The sequence below is a fragment of the Equus caballus genome, chromosome 9 (assembly GCF_041296265.1).
Source record: "Equus caballus isolate H_3958 breed thoroughbred chromosome 9, TB-T2T, whole genome shotgun sequence".
In the NCBI taxonomy this organism is placed as follows: Eukaryota; Metazoa; Chordata; class Mammalia; order Perissodactyla; family Equidae; genus Equus; species Equus caballus.
The window spans coordinates 95338382-95356400 of NC_091692.1; the positions used below are offsets into that span (position 1 = coordinate 95338382).

The 18019-nt window shown below is 42.0% G+C and overlaps 1 protein-coding gene across 47 annotated transcripts in view; it reads right to left on the reverse strand.

The window, feature by feature from the left end:
• The window catches only part of PTK2 (protein tyrosine kinase 2), a 279891-nt gene that overhangs the window by 229059 nt on the left and 32813 nt on the right, over positions 1 to 18019 (reverse strand). For 34 of the 47 annotated variants that reach the window (XM_070221891.1, XM_070221898.1, XM_070221910.1 and 31 more), the window contains exon 2: positions 15554 to 15650. The exons of the other annotated variants lie outside the window; for them this stretch is intronic. The gene's annotated coding sequence lies outside the window, so the exon portion shown is untranslated. The remainder of the gene's footprint in view (positions 1 to 15553; positions 15651 to 18019) is intronic. 47 annotated transcript variants of the gene reach the window in all.

Sequence of the window (18019 nt, forward strand, 5' to 3'; positions counted from 1 at the left end):
CTGGCAGACTGTGCAACTAAGCATATGCTGGAGAAGCCAGAAAGCCCAGGGGCACAACTAGAGGGGAGGGCACCACCCTGAGAAAGAGAGCTGCCCTCGCTGACACCTGCCAGTTTGCTGTTCCTCTGACTACAGGTGTTTCCCAACCCAGGGCCAGCTCTGGTGGCAGAAAGCAAAAGCCTCACTGGCATGAGGTCTCAAAAGAAAGAAATGGGGGCTGGCGGACCAACTGAAATTTAGGGGAGGGATGCTGGAAGAATGGGGACACCAAGATAAACCCCAAAATCTGACAATAAATTCTATCCAAACCCTTGACTGACTACAAAAGTGCAAAGGTGCATGTGAGACCCCCCCCCACGGGGCCAAGCTTAAAAACAAACAAAAAGCAGCAGTTGGAAGCGAATAAAACTGATCGGAGACATCATCAGCTGAATATAACAAGAAAGATTTTTCCATCTTGAGTACAGGTGTGCATGCACGCGTGCACACAACACACAGAAAGGGCCAAGAAGCAGTAACACCCTGGTGGCAAATGAGCACACACACCTAGCACCCAGACCTTGGCTTCTAAATTCCATTTCCCCCTAAAAGGAACGAGGGCTACTTCGAGAAATAGCTGAATCCATGACAAGGCAAAGAAACTACGAGAAATTCTGGGAATGTGTTACTGTGCCAAAAAGGAAGAAAAAGCTCAAAAACTAATGGAGACATGTCAAAAGAACACAGGAGATGATCTGTGGGGATGGCCAAATCGGGGAGAATTCTAGCGTCAAAATGAGTAATGACAGTAATGGATTATAAGCCACTGAATCAAGTAAGAATCCCTGAGGATGCCAAACTGATAGTGGTACTGGCACTGAATGAATGGATGAAGGAAGGAAGGAATAAATGAACAGAGGAGGGAAAACCCTTCCCTACAGTAGAATGCCGGCTGAAAAATGAGAAGAAAGGACAGCGTTAGGAGCTCACCGTTTCACAATACCTAGTAATAACTGTCTCAAGCAAGACTCACCAGTGGGTGACCGAACTATCAGTCTGAGAGTTTGAAAGGTCACACAGTCCTGAATATCTGCCTACAGATTATTCCTTAATTATAAAGGATGAATGCTAACTTCAGAGTGGAGAAACTTGGCAGACACCATCCTAACTTGATCACCTAACATCAGTAATTCTCAAATTTAGAATACGTCAAAATCATTGTGAGGGATTTTAAAAACACAGCCCCAAACCGTAAGTTTCTGATTCAGCAGGTCAGGAGCAGGGCCCAGGAACCTGCGAGTCTCACAAATTCCTAGGTGACAATAATAGTGATAATGCTGAGCCAGGGACCATACCTTGAGGACCACTGACTTAAGTCATTAAAGTTAACGTCATCAATAATAATTGAACAAACTGGCATCATGCGCCATCCTGAGAGGGATACGACAGGTATGAGAAAGGATATAAGTCCTGAGAAAGACACATATTTCTGTGATAGTCCTGCCCCAAAAATGCATCATCTTAATTTAATCATGAGAAAATATCACAGAAACCCAAACTGAAATATGACCTACAAAACTAGTCTCTATCCTTTAAAAACATCAATGTCCTGAAAGAGAAAGGCTGAGAAACATATCCAGACTAAAAAGACAAAGAGACATGACTAAATACCACATGTAATTCTATACTGAGTCCTGTAACAGGGGAAAAACCACCACAATTCACGGGGCAACTGGAAAAATGTGCACATGGACTGTATACCAGATAACATGCGGCAATGTTAAATTTTGTAAATTTGATAATTATATTGTGGTTACGTCAACACTGACTGAAGTATTTAAGGGTAAAGGGCATGATGTCTGCAACTTACTCTCAAAGGGTTCAGTAAAAAATAAATGTGTGAGTGTATGTACATATATCTATATCTGTATCTATATCGAGAGAGAGAGAGAGACAGAGAGAGGAGAGGGAGAGAGAGAGAGGGAGAGACTGCACAAGCGAGCACACGCAGGCGGGGAGGGAGGGAGCGAGGGCAAGCAGGCAAATTCGACAAAATGTTAAAAACTGGTGAATCTCAGTGAAGGGTATCTGGAGGTTCACTATACTACTTCTTACAACTTCTCCATAAAAGAAAAGAAAATACTCATTTACAAAAGCAAAAACAAGGAGCAGAAAGGGTGCTGGAAGGGCTTTCAGAGGCAGCCAAGCAAACAGCCTGCTATTGAGGAAAAAGGCAAAAGTTGTGTTATTGCATATTGAAAATGACAGGTGTTCACAGTTCATACTGAGGATCCTGAGTCACCCAGAAAAGCTAAAACTGATTTTAATATCTTTTAGCAAGTTTTGCTTAAGAAGATCTATTAAGTATTCTTTGAAAAATGTAAGAAAATAAACAAGGTTAAATACTTTTTAGAATTTATGCTCTATCGTACTTCTGTTCTGTATAAGCAACTTTTCAACTGCACAGGAGCCACACTGTAGAAACTTCACACAGCAGACTCAACATGGATAGCGCCACCACAACACACAATTCAACTGAAACGAACACAATGCGAACTGCGACCCCACGTCCATGTAGTTGCAGCGACGACAACAGCGCCAGGACTGCCATCTGGCCAGCAGCACCTGGACACGCCATCAACTGGAAGAAGCACCCTAGCACTCTTCTGAGCCTCTAAACCAGAGGTTCCTGGAGAAAACACAAGCTTGCGTCAGACGATACAAACACAAGGCGGAACCATGCCAATCTCTCTTCTCTTTCTAGTAGATATTTACTGTGTGATCACCACCCAAAGGCTACCACGCAGAGACTGCAATAAACGGGTCTGGGCACACAGTAATTTACAACCTACCACAGACAGGAAGGTAGGCCTCAAGAACAGAGAAGCATGTCAGTAAAGAAACAAACACCAGCTCAGGGGGCTCCTCTTATAACGCTCCTCGTTATATCACTGATTCTATTACAACCACACATTATAACATCCTTTGATCATAAAATAATGAAGAGCTCGTCATTTAAATAATGGCCTTATTTTCTAAAGTCAAACAACTTTCGATTTTTAAATGAAAATTAAAACACACACAACTTTCCATTTCATTCTCCTCCCTGCCCGCTGTTGTGGCTTTCCTAAACAAGGGTTTGTTGGAAAAAAAAATGCTAAATAACTGCTCCAAAGGACATCAAAAAGCACCACAAAGTAATAGCAAGCAACTCTCTTGCAAACTTTTAAGAAACTTTATTTACAATCACAATAAAGCCTTAAGTTCAGTGACGCTAACTTGTATTATTTTCTGTGTACCTTCTTATTCTAGCAGATTAAAACACAGTCATGCGTTGCTTAACAAGCAGATGGTCTGAGAAATGCATCATTAGAGACTCCATCGTTGTGCAAACATCACAGAGTGCACTTACACAAACCTAGATGGTAGAGCCTACTACACAGCTAGGCTCTACGGTGTTAATCTTACGGGACCCCTGTCGTGTACGTGGTCTGCCGTTGACTGAAACATCATCATCGGGCGCATGACTGTGTCACTGTACTCTACAATTACAGCTGAGTAACTAAACAACAGAGCTGAAGACTGCACAATTAAATTTGTCTCATTAATTAGAGAAAACGTTTTTTATTAATTTTTAGAGCTGGTAAAACTATATTTCTCCAGAGCTCAAGAGCTTGAATCCTAAAGGATTCAAGGAAGGAATCCTAAAATAAGTTAACTTTTAAAATCTTTTATTTATGCGAACTACATGACACCTACAATATATAATCACATTATACAAAGACAAACCACATTATAAAGCCCTTAGGTCGTGAATAAATAAGAATATAAAAATCAACCAAGGACTCCAAGATTATATGTCTTCAAAAGCAGCATCTGCGCTAAAATCTATTTCACTTAAACTTCTATGATACCTAATCCAGAAAAATAAAATTTAATCCAACTGGAAAGAAAAATCAAGTTCAAGTGTGTGTGTATAAACGTGTGTTGTGTGCCTGTGTGTCTGTATAACATCAGTGTGTATATACAGAAACCACTTCCCCTTTTTTTAATGGGCACCTGAGCTAACATCTGTTGCCAATCTTCCTTTTTGTCCCCACCCCCCCCCGCCCCGTCTTCTTGTTCTCCCCAAAGCCCCCAGAACATACTTGTAGGTCCTTCTGGTTGTGCTACATGGGATGCTGCCTCAGCATGGCCTAATGAGTGGTGCCATGTCTGTGCCCAGGATCCAAACCAGTGAAACCCTGGGCCACCAAACAGGAACGCGTGAACTTAACCACTTGGTCACAGGGCTAGTCCCTTTTGTTTTTAAGCTTGGTTTATTGAGGTATAATTTACATACAGTAACAATACCCGGTTCAATGAGTTCTGACAAACATATTTAGTTATGTAACTACCATCCTATGGAAAGTATGGCCTATTTCCATCACCCCAAGAAGTGCTCTCCTGCCCTCTCCACTCCTACACCCTCAGCCCCAGGAAACCACTGATCAGATTTCTGTTCTTATAGTTTTGCCTTTACCTGTCATATAAATGGAATCATAGTTCACAGAGTTTTGTGTTTTCACTTAGTAGAATGCTTTGAAGATTCACCCTTTTTGTTGCCTTGTCAGCAGTTAATTCCTTTTTATTGTTAACGGGATTTCATTCTACAGGCGTACCACAATCTGTTTACTCATTTATCCCCTGACGGACATTTGTTTTCCATTTTAAGTGACTATAAATAAAGCTGCTATAAACATTCATATACAGGTCTTTGTGTGGACATAAATTTTCATTTCTCTTGGGTAAATACCTCCAAGCAGGACTGCTGGATTGTATGATAAGTGTATATTCAACTATATAGGAAACTGCCAAACTGTTTCCCAAAGTGGTTATAACACTTTGCATTCCCACCAGCAAAGCATGACAGTTCTAGCTGTTCCACATCCTTGTCCCAGGGCACTGTCACCTTCTGTTGTCTCATTTTGTTTTAATGTTAGCCATTCTAATAGGGTTGCAATAGTATCATAGCAGTGGTCATCTGTATTTCCCTTAAGATTAATGATGGTGAGCATGCTTTTATGTGCTTACTGTCACTCATATGAAATGGATGAAATATATATTCAAATCTTTTGGCTATTTTTTTAATTGAAATTTTTACTGAGACATCTATCCTTTTTAACAGACAGTTTACTAAAGAAGAAATGCTGAAAAGTTTGTATATTTTTTTAAGCCACTTAGAATTCATAAGGAGCAGACAAAACTAAAACGCTTCCTGCCATTCCCACCCCCTCACGCTACTTGCCCCCTAAGGATATCTACAAAAAAGAGAGGTAAAGACAAGCAGTACTCCCCTCCTCTCCCTTACTCTGAATGTAACAATCACAGGAACGGTGCCTGCCTGCCTCGCGGGTCACAAATGGACCTATTTCCCTATTTTTACAAGTATTTGATGAAACCACATTCTTTCCTCAGTATGAGCCAGGAACACCAATGACTGAGAGCTATTTGCAATACTTTGCAGAAAGAGTGCTAAAGCATTTTAACATGGTTGATACACTTAAAAAGGAAGTGCAATACTGAGAAAAAAGGTCTGCCTGCAGTTCAGTAGGCGGCACTATTCTCCTCTCCACTAAATACGTGACCCTCAGACACGTGCCCGAGCTTAAAGGCAAGGGTGAAGCTTTAACGCACGGAATTTGAGAACTTGATACCACCACATGGAACCTTTGGCAAGTTTCTTAACTTCTCTCAGTTTCTCATCTATAAAACGGGAACAGTAACTGATACTTTATTGAGCTACTGTATACAATTAAGATTCAAACTTGACCAATCACTAACACATAAATGGCAGCTGTTATGATTATGACTATTTCCTTCACCCATAACTCCTGAATCACAAATGTAAATTAAGACTGGAAAGAAGGAAGTGCTCTTCACAAAGCTGTGAGTATAGAGTCAGAGCTTCAGACGGCAGTTAACATCCGCACACGGTGGACGCACTAAAGCAAACGCAGGTCCTGACCGTACATGAGAACTGCCCGGCACTTACATAAAATGTGTAGCACAGTTAGATAAATGGTTCCCTGAAGTTGGCAATCATGAAAGTCATGTACAGACCTTACTTCTCATAATTCTGCCTCAGCATTTCAAACAGAGCGATGCTTCTTTTCTTTTTTTTTTTTTTTCAGGAAGATTAGCCCTGAGCTAACATCTGCCAATCCTCCTCTTTTTGCTGAGGAAGACTGGCCCTGAGCTAACATCCATGCCCATCTTCCTCCACTTCATATGTGGGACGCCTACCACAGCATGGTTTTTGCCAAGCGGTGCCATGTCTGCACCCAGGATCCGAACCGGCGAACCCCGGGCCGCCAAGCAGAACGTGCAAACTCACCCGCTGCGCCACCAGGCCGGCCCCCTCTTTTCAAAAGGATCCAAACCAACCACTCTTGGTTTTGCACTGTCTCATTACTGATGGCTTTTTTCCTCTGGGATTCTATAGCTATGCCAGAGATGACAGTCGTGCTTGAATGCCTCAACGACATTTCCCAACCCCCCTGGCTGCCATCTCCCCAATTTAGCTTCTTAAGTTTCCTGTGGTCATTCCCCTGTCCTTGTCTGACAACTGGAGGGGCACTGCAGCCCTCATTCCTGCACTGATGATTGGCTTGGATAGCCAGATGCTAATTTTATTAAGTATTTGTGACAGATGTTCTACAAGGATTTTTCCAAGAATCAACACATGAAATCAACAGTTTAAGATTATCACTTGGATTCAAGTGTCCTGATCTATCTTTTTTTTTAACTTTCTTTATTTTGAGGAAGATTAGCCCTGAGCTAACTCCTGCGAATCCTCCTCTTTTTGCTGAGGAAGGCTGGCCCTGATCAAGTGTCCTGATATATCCTATGCTCATACTTTAAGACAAGATTAAAAATTTGTAACAGGTGTTTAATAATCTGAATGTCGCACTCCCATGTAAACTTTCTTCAAGCTCCCAAGGGTACAGTCTGTAACTAAGTTAATATATACAATCCAGCAAGGTACCACAACACAGGCTTTTAAAATTACCAAAAAGTAACTGATCACATCCATCTCTGTGCTTATTCTCACACTTTCTCTACCCAGAATGTCCTCCCCTACTGCAGCCAACCCTTCTGACCTTTCCCCGACGTGCTCCCCCAGGAAGCATTCTTGCCCTCCCTCTGGACTTTCCATCACGGTTCTCTCTCTCAATGAGCTGTTTTTCACCATGTCTCACCTGTTCCTGCCTTATCTTCCCCATGTTCTTCAGCCCTGGTACCTTTTCTAGCAGGCCAAGAGAGCAACCTGTCCAGACTAAAGAAGGGAAAAGAAGAAATGTGCCTGGGGATTAAGAGAGAATTAATATACTTGGCCACATGGAAAATTTTATTGAGAGGCTTTACTTATAAAGCTGTTAGAGAGGGTGAGAACTCTTAGCCAGACTTAAGAATATTAAGCAAATAGAAAAAAATATGTAAGTCCAAGAAAACAAAAAGTTGGACAAGAAATGTAATCATGCTACATTAATTTGCTCAACAGTGAGCAATGTTTACAAAGTCAAAATAATTAAAAATAAAATACAGATCCAAACAAAAATTGTGATATGACTATACAGGAAAGAAGGAAAGGAGTTCAAAATGTAACTTTTTCTATAATTGATACATCAATGACCCCTGACCCTACACCTATACTCTCAGGAAACATGGACAGACACACTTCTCAGAACAGCTCGAACAGATGACGACATGTGCCTCTGGGATGCAAACGGCAGAGGGCAGCACAGGAGCCTGCTGTTTTCTGCACGGATCTTTCTGCACTATTTTACCTTTGAACCATATACATTACCACCCTTTTAGAGAAGTGAAATTTCTAATTAAGAAAAAAACTAGAATCTCTAATAGAAGCATTTCAAGCAGTATACAAGTGTTTTCCCAGAACTCTTAATCCTACTATTCTCTCTTCTTCTTTTACAAGTCCCTTGGTAAACGAAGGGTAAGCAGCATCCGCCGCACGTGCATCTCCAATCTCTCAGAAGGCAGAGCAGCAGAGCACGATGAGCGTGGCCAAGGAGACCTGACTTTAATTCAGCTCCACGCTTGCCAGCTATGTATTCTGGAGAAAGCTGCTGTAACCTCTGAACCTTACTTTTCTCACCTGAAAAATGGGAAACACCATTTACCTTACATACCTTGTTGGGTTGCTCAGCACCTAGTGTATACTTGGAATAACTAAGTACCCAAATGGTAGATAAGTGTGATGATGACCATACATCCTTAGACGTAACTCACCCAGATGCAATTTTTTTTTCACTACTTTCTTCCTACTTCAAACCATCGTTCACTCAGGCTTCCATTCTCACCACTCTCCCAAACTACTCTGAACGTCACCAAGACGACCGCCAAGTTGGTAAATCTAAAAGTCAAACCTCAATCTTCATCTTGACCTTTCAGCTACATTTGACAGAGTTGATCACACCCTCCTCCTTGAAACATTTTTCTCCCTCCTTTTCACAGTAGCCAATGCTTCTGGTGTTCCTTGCACGGGCTCTGTGCTTACCGCTGCTCACTCTTCTCCTTGACCACTTAACGGTAAAATGACCCAAGGCTCAGACTTCGGTGGTCTTCTCTTCTCTACGGTCATTCCCTCAGTGATCACAGAGTGTCACTTAGCTTTCATTTCAACTTCCAGCTCAGACTTCTCTTCCAAGCTCCAAATTCCTACTTCTAACTGCCTCCAGAACATCTCTACCTGGTTCCCTAACAGACATCTCAAACTTAAAAATGCCTAAAAGTGAACTCCTCATTTGCCCCTCTAACCCAAGTTCCACCCACAGCCCTCCATCCTTCTAGTTACCCAGGCAAAAAGCTTGACAGTCAAGGCAATTCCTCTCCTTTTTCCTCGCATCCCTCATCCAATCCATCAGCAAATCCTATTGGTTCTACCTTCAGAATACATCCAGGGCCCACCTCTTTCCCACCACCACTAGTGTTAACCACCTCAATGCAAGCCAACACTGCTGCTCACCTGGTTACCCCAACAGCCTCCCAGCAGGCTCCTGTTTCTACTCTTGACTCTCTCCCCATGTCTACTGCCAACACAGTAGCTTTTTAAACTTAAGTCAAATCTTGTTGCCGACACTGAGTGTCACTTTCACTCCACAGTAACAGCCCAATACCTCCTGATGCCCTATCCTATACTGGTTAATGTTCTCTGGTCCACCTCTCATTACCTCTCACCTCCTCTGCTGTTGCTCTGTCCTCCATTATTCCTCTTCAGCCACAGTGGCCTCCTCCTTTTCTCTTTGCACTGGCTCGTCCCTCACCTAGAATGCTCCTTCTCCCAGACAGCGGCTAACACACGTATCTGCTTTGTATTTGGCTCAGATCTCATCTTTGTGATGAGGCTTATTATAACCATGCTATTTAGAACTCACACCCACTCATACCATGGCACTATTTTTTTTCCCATCACACTTCCCACCTTCCAATATATTACATAATTTACTTATTTATGATGTTTGTTTATCATCTGCTTCCCTGCTCAATAATTTAAGAACCAGAACCTTTGTTTTGTGTACTGATATACCTGCCTAAAGCAATCAGAACCACGTCAGGCACTTAGTAGAAGCTCAACAAATATTTGGTGAATTGAATTGAAATGTCCACAGATTAAACCAATCCTTCACAAGATATCACCGACTCCCATAGCACTTCCAATAAATCAGCCTGGAAAAAACCCATTCCACGGTTCAATGCAAACACCGGACTCCTTCCAGACTATAATACCTGGGCTTCTGAGAGCTAGCACTAGACGAAACTCTCCTAACCTCAAAAGCTCGCGCATTCTAATTTAACTATCACCAAAGAGCTGAGCCACACCCTCACAGACAAGCCTTCTCCCTCCTGCTGGGCTCTCCAGCTCTTTACTCCTGCCATTTCAAACCTCCTCCACGATCACCGGATCTCCAACCCCAGCACTGCCTTTTCCACTCACTCTCAGGAGAGGGCCAGCCTCAAATCTTCCTTTAGAGAAGCCATGACACAAGAACTACCCCGGCTATCTCCCATCCTCTTGCTACAAACATAGTAAGGATTCAGTAAATATTTCGTGGGAAAAAACAAGGAAACTAAGGAACAGAAAAGTGAAATGTTTTGCCAAAGTCCCATAATTAATAGTGGTGGTGCCAAGGTTTGAACTCAGGCCCGTCTGACTCTAAAATCGTGACTCCTTCTCCTAAGCCACACAACGAACCAATGTATCACCCTGCCTCTTAAAATCCTCAGTGACTTTAGGTTGAAGACGGTTTCATTCCTCTGAAAGACTCCGGTGGACAAAAGTTTCACCAGAAGCAAAAAAATGACAAATCTGTAAAATAAAAATAAGAGAAAGGGAAGAGCTCCCAAAAGATGAGAACTCAACAAGTATCTCCCTGACATTAGGAGAAGAGAGATGCATGTGATGTATGAACACAGGAGCAACAGCCTCAGCCCAAAGGACACTGCGAAAGCAGGGTCCCAGGGAGACGGGAGACAATGCAGTAGATGTTGAAGAGGTGTTGGGCTTTGGGTCATGGGGTACGTTGAGGACCAACGTAAGAACGGAGGTGCAAGCAGAGGGATTAATCGACTATTTGTGTGCAGGACAACTAAGCCCATCAGCACCCCATTTCTCCAGCACCTGACTCTCGCACACGAGCAGGCACTCAGGTAACCCAGCATTTATCTTCAGATGAAAAAAACCCCAAGGGGTATTTCTTCTAAAAACGTAAAGCAAAAGTTTCTGCTTTGAGCGTTGATATCCTTAGACTAAACCTATCCCCATCTGGTTATTAGGGGCCCACAGCCTAAAACCACTCTGAAGGAAGCACTCCAATCTGCCTCCATCAGGGGACAGATCCAACTCAGACAAGCAGCTAGCCCTTATTTCTTTTTTTTTTTTTTTTTTTTTTTTGCTAACACATTGGTTTAAGTCTCACTTCTCACACTCTTTGCAGGGACTGTTGTTATTTCGTCATCCTATTAAACACAGAATTATGTACTTTTTTTCACTAAACACATTATCTCCAGCATATTTCCATGTACAATCACTTTTAAGTATCACTCCTGATGGGTACATTATATCATATTGAGTGGATATACTTACTGATCCACTCCTGATGTTGTGCTTTGGGGTCAATTCCAATTTTGGGCTGTTTCATAGAGAACGGTGATAAACATCTTTGCGCATAAAGGGTCTTCCATTAAGATTTTTCATTAAATTTTTTTTCCCTTAGACTAGATTTCCAGAAATAAAGTGACTGGGAGTTAAAAATATTAAGGCTCCTGAGACACATTTTCAGGAATCTGTCTGAAGTAGCCCTTATTTCTTATTATCTATAGACAACCAAGGATCACCAGACATATGAGGAATATCACCTATACGAAAGAGAAATAAACACCAAGAAAAACAAAGAGAAAACATGACCTCGGAAGACAGAGTTGGAAAAGCTGAAGAAAACTTAGAGAAACAAGAGTAAACTCCAAGCACATCTGAAAAGCCTTGTGAATCCTTAAAACAAGAACAGGTGAAAAAGGGACCCAGAATAACAAAACAATTCCTAAAATTAAAAACAATAAAATACTTCATTTCCAACTTTGAGAGTTCAGCCCATGAACTGCCCCCAGAACACTTGTGTGGGGTTGCTGATAGAATACAAATGTGAAAAACCCTTTCAATGTAAAAGTAATGACAAAAACTTAAAAGTATGACAGAGGACAGGAAGACAGGCTGGAACTAGAAGGGAAGAGCCAATATTTGGGGTATTACTATCTTTATCTTAACAAACGAAGGAAGCAAGATACGGGCAAAACTCATGATCCAAAGGAAAGGATACTATTAAAATTACAATAAAAAGACTTTTAAACAAACACACAAACTATCCAACAGTGAGAGGTACAGAAGAGAGTACAGAAAAGTATAAACAGGCTAAGCCCTTATATCCCAAATCAGAAAATCAACAAATCATTTAAAATTGAAGTCACAAATGATAGTTTAACATGTCATACCGTGTTTTGGAGGCAAATATCAGAGAGTCTCAAGTGAAAAATGGTTAGAGTGGAACCAGGGATTGGGGAGGGTGAGAAAATCATTGCTTTTCTTCATAATCTCATCTATTCCATCTAGCTTGATTTTTAAGGATTTTTTTTTTTTTTTTCCTTTTTCTCCCCAAAGCCCCCCAGTACATAGTTGTATATTCTTCATTGTGGGTACTTCTAGTTGTGGCATGTGGGACACCGCCTCAGCATGGCTTGATGAGCAGTGCCATGTCCGCGCCCAGGATTCGAACCAATGAAACACTGGGCCGCCTGCAGCGGAGAGCGCGAACTTAACCACTCGGCCACGGGGCCAGCCCCCCATCTATCTTGATTTTTAATTATATAAATAAATAAAAACTCGCCCTTTAGTCCTTCCCCACTGCCCTCAAGGTAAAGCACACACTTCCCACGAGGGTTTAGCAAACCTTCTCACAATCAGGCTGCTGCTTATCCTCCAGCTTCACGTTAAACACTTTCCCCCACCTTGCAATCACTGCTCTCATTACAGTAAACTACATTCAAATATCCCCAAACGCCAAGCTTTCTTGCCTCTGAGCCTTTGCATGTGACATTTTTTCTGCCTTAAACACTCTTCTTTCCTTAATCTCCTCTACACCAGGTCAATGCATGCTCATTCTTCAGGGTTCAATGTGGGCGTCACATCCTCACGAAGCCTTTACTGACCAAGCTGGTCCTATGGGCCTACGAATACTCCCAAGGCAGTCCGCATATTCTCTCATCACGGCAGTAACCAGCAGACATTAGGCTGTCTGGTATTCTCTGTACCCTCGAGAAAAATCTACATTTTATGAGAACAAGGAAGATGTCCATTTTGCTCAAATGGAAAAGTGTCAGCATCCAGTACAAAACCTAGAATTCCAGACACTTAAAAGAAATTTTTTTGAGTTAGCCCCAGGACCTGAGAGTTCAATCTATTTCAACTGTACTCAGCTGCTCTGACGCTAAAAAAGTCATCTTTACTCACAAAATGAGGGTTTTCAGAAGGGTCTCAGGGCGGCCTTTCTGTCTACTGCCTTCCCACACCCCATTAACCCTGAAAATGATCTCCATGCATATTCCAGCAATTCAACTCCTCCAAAACTTTTCTTTGCTTTCCTAGAATTCTGGCTGTGAAACACCTCCATCCCAAGTATCTGCCTTCTAATGAAATACCCTAAACAATGCAAGAACCAAGAACCAACTCTGGCAAAGGTAACTTCAGAACCAGATCCATCCTACAGGGGCTCAACTGGAGCAGGAACATACGATGGGGCAGTCAGGTAAATCAAGAGACCTGAATCTCAGCATAACGTCACTAAGTTCACTCTCTAGGAAGCCAGACTTACTCATGTGGCCTGACCATTGGTCCAGAACTGGGGGAAACAAAATTATAGGAACACTAGTTATAAGGTTATTTTCCTGGGTTATATATTTTCAAATACTGGAAATAAGAAGTCAAACCAGAATCAGTAGATTACATCCTGGTGCTGAAAGTTCCAATGAGCTGGTGAACCAGCTCTTGGTTCATCAAGAGCTGGCTTGTCATCTCACCACTCCCATCAGGCCTTCATTCCACTGCATATCACATTAAGAAGAAAAATTCTGTGTAACTTCTGCTAAATATTGCTTCCCCATGAAACTGTCTTGTGCTCTACTAAGATGAATTTTTTTGTTGTTTTTTGAGGAAGATTAGCCCTGAGCTAACATCTACCATCAATCCTCCTCTTTTTACTGAGGAAGACTAGCCCTTAGCTAACATCCATGCCCATTTTCCTTTACTTTATATGTGGGAGGCCTGCCACAGCATGGCTTGATAAGCGGTGCGTAGGTCTACGCCCGGGATCTGAACCGGTGAACCCCAAGCCGCTGATGTGGAACATGTGAACTTAACCGCTACACCACCAGGTTGGCCCCCAAGATGAAGTATTTTTAATAGCTAATATTTCTGACAAGTTATACTTGATATTCTCCCTCTTGTTTGGATCTACTAAGAAAAGAGAAATTATTTTGTGGCAAGGATTAAACATTTCTTCATCCAGCATTTAGTGAAAATTACCTATGGATTGAGCAGAAAAGATACAGAGATAAAAAAAACAAAATCTTTGATTTCAAAGACTCTCACAAACACACTTGCACCCAAATAAACAGAGTGCACTGTTAGAGGAAGAAACATATAACGCGGACAGGGACAGGGCTGTTAAACAAGGGATGCAGGTAGCTGTACTGTGACCTTCTCACCACGTGGGACACAGCCACACCTAGCACAGCACAGGCATAGAGCAGGCTCCTCTCACTGCCAATAACAAGCAGGGGGAATTGGAAAAACAGGAGCGAGACTTCCAGGCCTTGCGAGGAAACTGAAACTGCATGACATAATTTCCCTCCCTAATACCTAATCTCTGCAGAAATAGAAGTGGGTTTGGGGGAGAAGGGAGAACAGAGGAGGAAAGTGAACTGATCCTCAGAAGGAAAGAAATGGAAAAACAATCTGAGGCTCTGCCCCTTGGACATCTAAGACAAAGACACTTGCCAAGTCAAACTTAACATAATTATAAATTATCATGAACTCTGAATCCACGAAGTCCAAGTTCATGAGGGTTTTACCATAGCAACATATTGGTAAAACAAAATGCTCACCAAGGCCAACACCCGAAGAGAGATTTATGAATCTTCTAACAACTGCCTGTGCTCGATTTACCACTTGACTTACCAGAAAGAGCAGTCTTAGGAAATAAGACAAACTGGGGTAGAATCTCAATTCTACAGCTTCCCAACTGCGGAGCACATAACAAGTTACAAGGTTACAAATAACTCCATCTCTCCGGGGCTTTTAAGTGGGAGAAATACCACTGAGTAATAACTGCTAACATTTGTGAGTGCTGAGCACATTACACACACCTCACAACATCTTCACCACAAGTCTGGGAGGCAGGTCCTATAACCACACCCTTTGTGAGATGAGAAAGCTAGGTTTAGAGCTAGTAAAGAGTTAGTAAACCCGTAGCTGCACCAACATCTGAATCCAGAGCCCATGAGAATAAGATACTAGTAAAGAGCACACTCTGAAGCCAGACTGAGTCTGAATTCCAGCCTTGCCATTTACTGACTTGGTAACCTTTAACCTCTCTGTATTTTGGTTATGCAAATGTGAAACAGGGAGAAGAGCAACGTCCTCAGAGGGTTACTGTGAGGACTCAGTCTGCAGTCGTGACTTAGAGCCCACAGTGCACCAGGGACTATTCTAACGCATGTGTTGTTACTGCTGGTCTTCTTGTTAACCATTATTATTATACTGCCTGGCTATCTCAGAAAAAATATTAAGTATCTACACAAAGCAGGCACTAAACAACTTACATTTCTTCCCTCATCTACTCTGCAAAATCAACCACCTTTTGTTTGTTTCTACTGTATGGCACAGAAACCCAGGACAGATCAAAGAAAAATCAAAACAAAACAAAAAACCAAGACACATATATAGCAAGAGGATTACACTCACAGTTAAGAAGGCCACAACAACTCTGAGGAAGTCAAATGACGACGTAAAGAAATACTCCTAGTTTCTCCTTCCTCTTTCCATAGCAGTCAAAGAGAACCTGACAAGAAAAGACAACATGCATATATGAAAGCACCTTTATTGCCCTACTTTTTCACAGCTCTATTGTGTTCACAACCCTACAGCCAGCTGCATTACCTCCCATGCACACTGTGTTAGACCTGGAATCGGGGGACAGCAAAGATGGTATCAAGTCGCTGTCACCAAACCTACATTTTGTCGAGGAAATACACGTGAAATAACTGAAAACTATTAAAACATAGCAACAATCATAAATTAATATGGCATAAAGTTAGCTAATAAGTTCAGGGTAATAAGACAAACAGAATATACACATCTATTTCACCCCCTCAACTAAAATTATACTAGAGACATAAAAAAATTTTTTTTAAAACAGCACAGGGAGAACTGAAGGGAAAAAAAGGAACAAAATTTTGGAAGCTGTGAGAAAAGCTTCTAACATGGAAGACAGAGATCAAAACAAATAGGAAAAAAGAAGAAGAAAAAACTTGGAGGAAACAGAAACTATAAAAGATTGGAAGTGCAGTAAATGACTCAGCAGGCCCAAGAAAGCCAGATCCTGAGCCAGCAGTGGAAAAAACTGAGAACCCAGTCGCTGTACACAGCAGCATCCTAGAAGGTTCAGAACTGGCGCATTAGTGCGGACAGACTGCGGCTAAGGACGGTGGAGGCCTAAAAGACGGAGGAGAGGGTGAAGCCCGTTTAAGCTGCAGCTGGAACCTCAATACCAGGCCTCCACAGGACTCTCGCTCCCTCTGATGCAAGACTGGAGGGTCAGTCCCTGGAAAAAGCAGAGCCTTGCTGGACCGAAGTCACCCTGCCCAGCTCTACTAAACAGAGGTGGATTTAATCACTGTACACACACTGAACGGTGACTCCTCCAGCTGCTCCACCCACCGCGCATCCCCCTCCCCCAGCCACACACTCGGCTGCCAGAATTCTGTGGTCAGAACTCTGCAGGAAATAAACTGTAAGAATATTCTTGGGGTATCTGAGCAGCCTAAGAAGAAAGATCTAAAGATACCAACACTGGGGATTCCCCAACAAATGGCCCACCAAGAATATCCTGATGTGAAAGTGAAAAGGCCCACCCATAAGAGGGAACAACTTGAAAGAAACAGAAAGGACGATAATTATCAATAACCTAGAGATAAGACACTGCAACCGACAAACAAAAATAGGATGCTCTTTTAACAGAACAAAAAAAGAGCTCTTAGAAATTAAAGAACCAGAAAACAAATAAAAACTAAAGAAAGTCGAGTCAAATTAAAGACACCTCCCTGAAAGTAGAATAAAAAGATCAAAAAGGGGTGGGGGGAGAAAGGAAGGGAAGAAAGAGAAGAGAAAAATATATTGGAGTGAAAGTATAGGAAAATTCCAGAACTTGTCCAGCACAGCCAAGTTCTAAATAGCAGGACTTCCAGAAAGACAGAATAAGAAAACAAAAGGGAGAAAATCTTCAGCACAGTAATTCCAAGAAGTTCTCCCAGAACTGATGAACATAAGTTGCTGGAATGAAGGGACCCAATGAATATGCACAACAGTTGATGAAAACAGACCCACATCATGGTACATCATCATGACATTTTAAAAGACTTGGACAAATTTTAAAACGCCTACCAGCTTCTAAAGATGGGAGGGAAAAAAATTATATACAAAGAATATAAGAAATTAGGAGAGCTTCTGATTTCAAAAACAGTTACAGGAAAACAAGAAGGCAATGGAGCAGTATCTTTGAGCCTATTTAAGAAAATGAAAGCTAATATGGAAGTCTATACCCAACCAAACTATCAATCAAGTTTTCAATTATGCAGTCTCAAACATTTTACCTCCTAAGCATCCTATCTCAGAACGCCACTGGAGGAAGTCCTCCACCAAAATGTGAGCATGATCAAAATATAAAGAAGACATGGGATACAGAAAACATGAGCTTCGATGAAGAAGAGATAAGGGAATGTCCAGGATGATGGTGAAGGGAGATTCCAGAATGGTAGCTGGGCAACCCAGGGTTCGTAGGTTCAGATCCCAAGCACGGCCCCACACACAGCTCATCAAGCCATGCTGTGGTGGTGTCCCACATATAAAATAGAAGAAAATTGGCACAAATGTTAGCGCAGGCACAGTCTTCCTGAAGCAAAAAGAGGGAGCTTTGCAAGAAATGTTAGCCCACGGCCAATCTTCCTCACCAAAAAAAAGAAAAAGAAAAAGGCATCCTCAGGTGTTGGGGTCCATTAGCTGGACTATTAAAGTTCTGTAAGCCACTGGTGAACTTTTCCTCTTTTGAGGAGAATGAAGATATAGGATAAATATTTTTCTGAGGAGTAAAATATAGTTTAAACTCTTTAAGGGCAAGCAAGTTCTGTATGTCTGTGAATTCTGGTTCCCTAG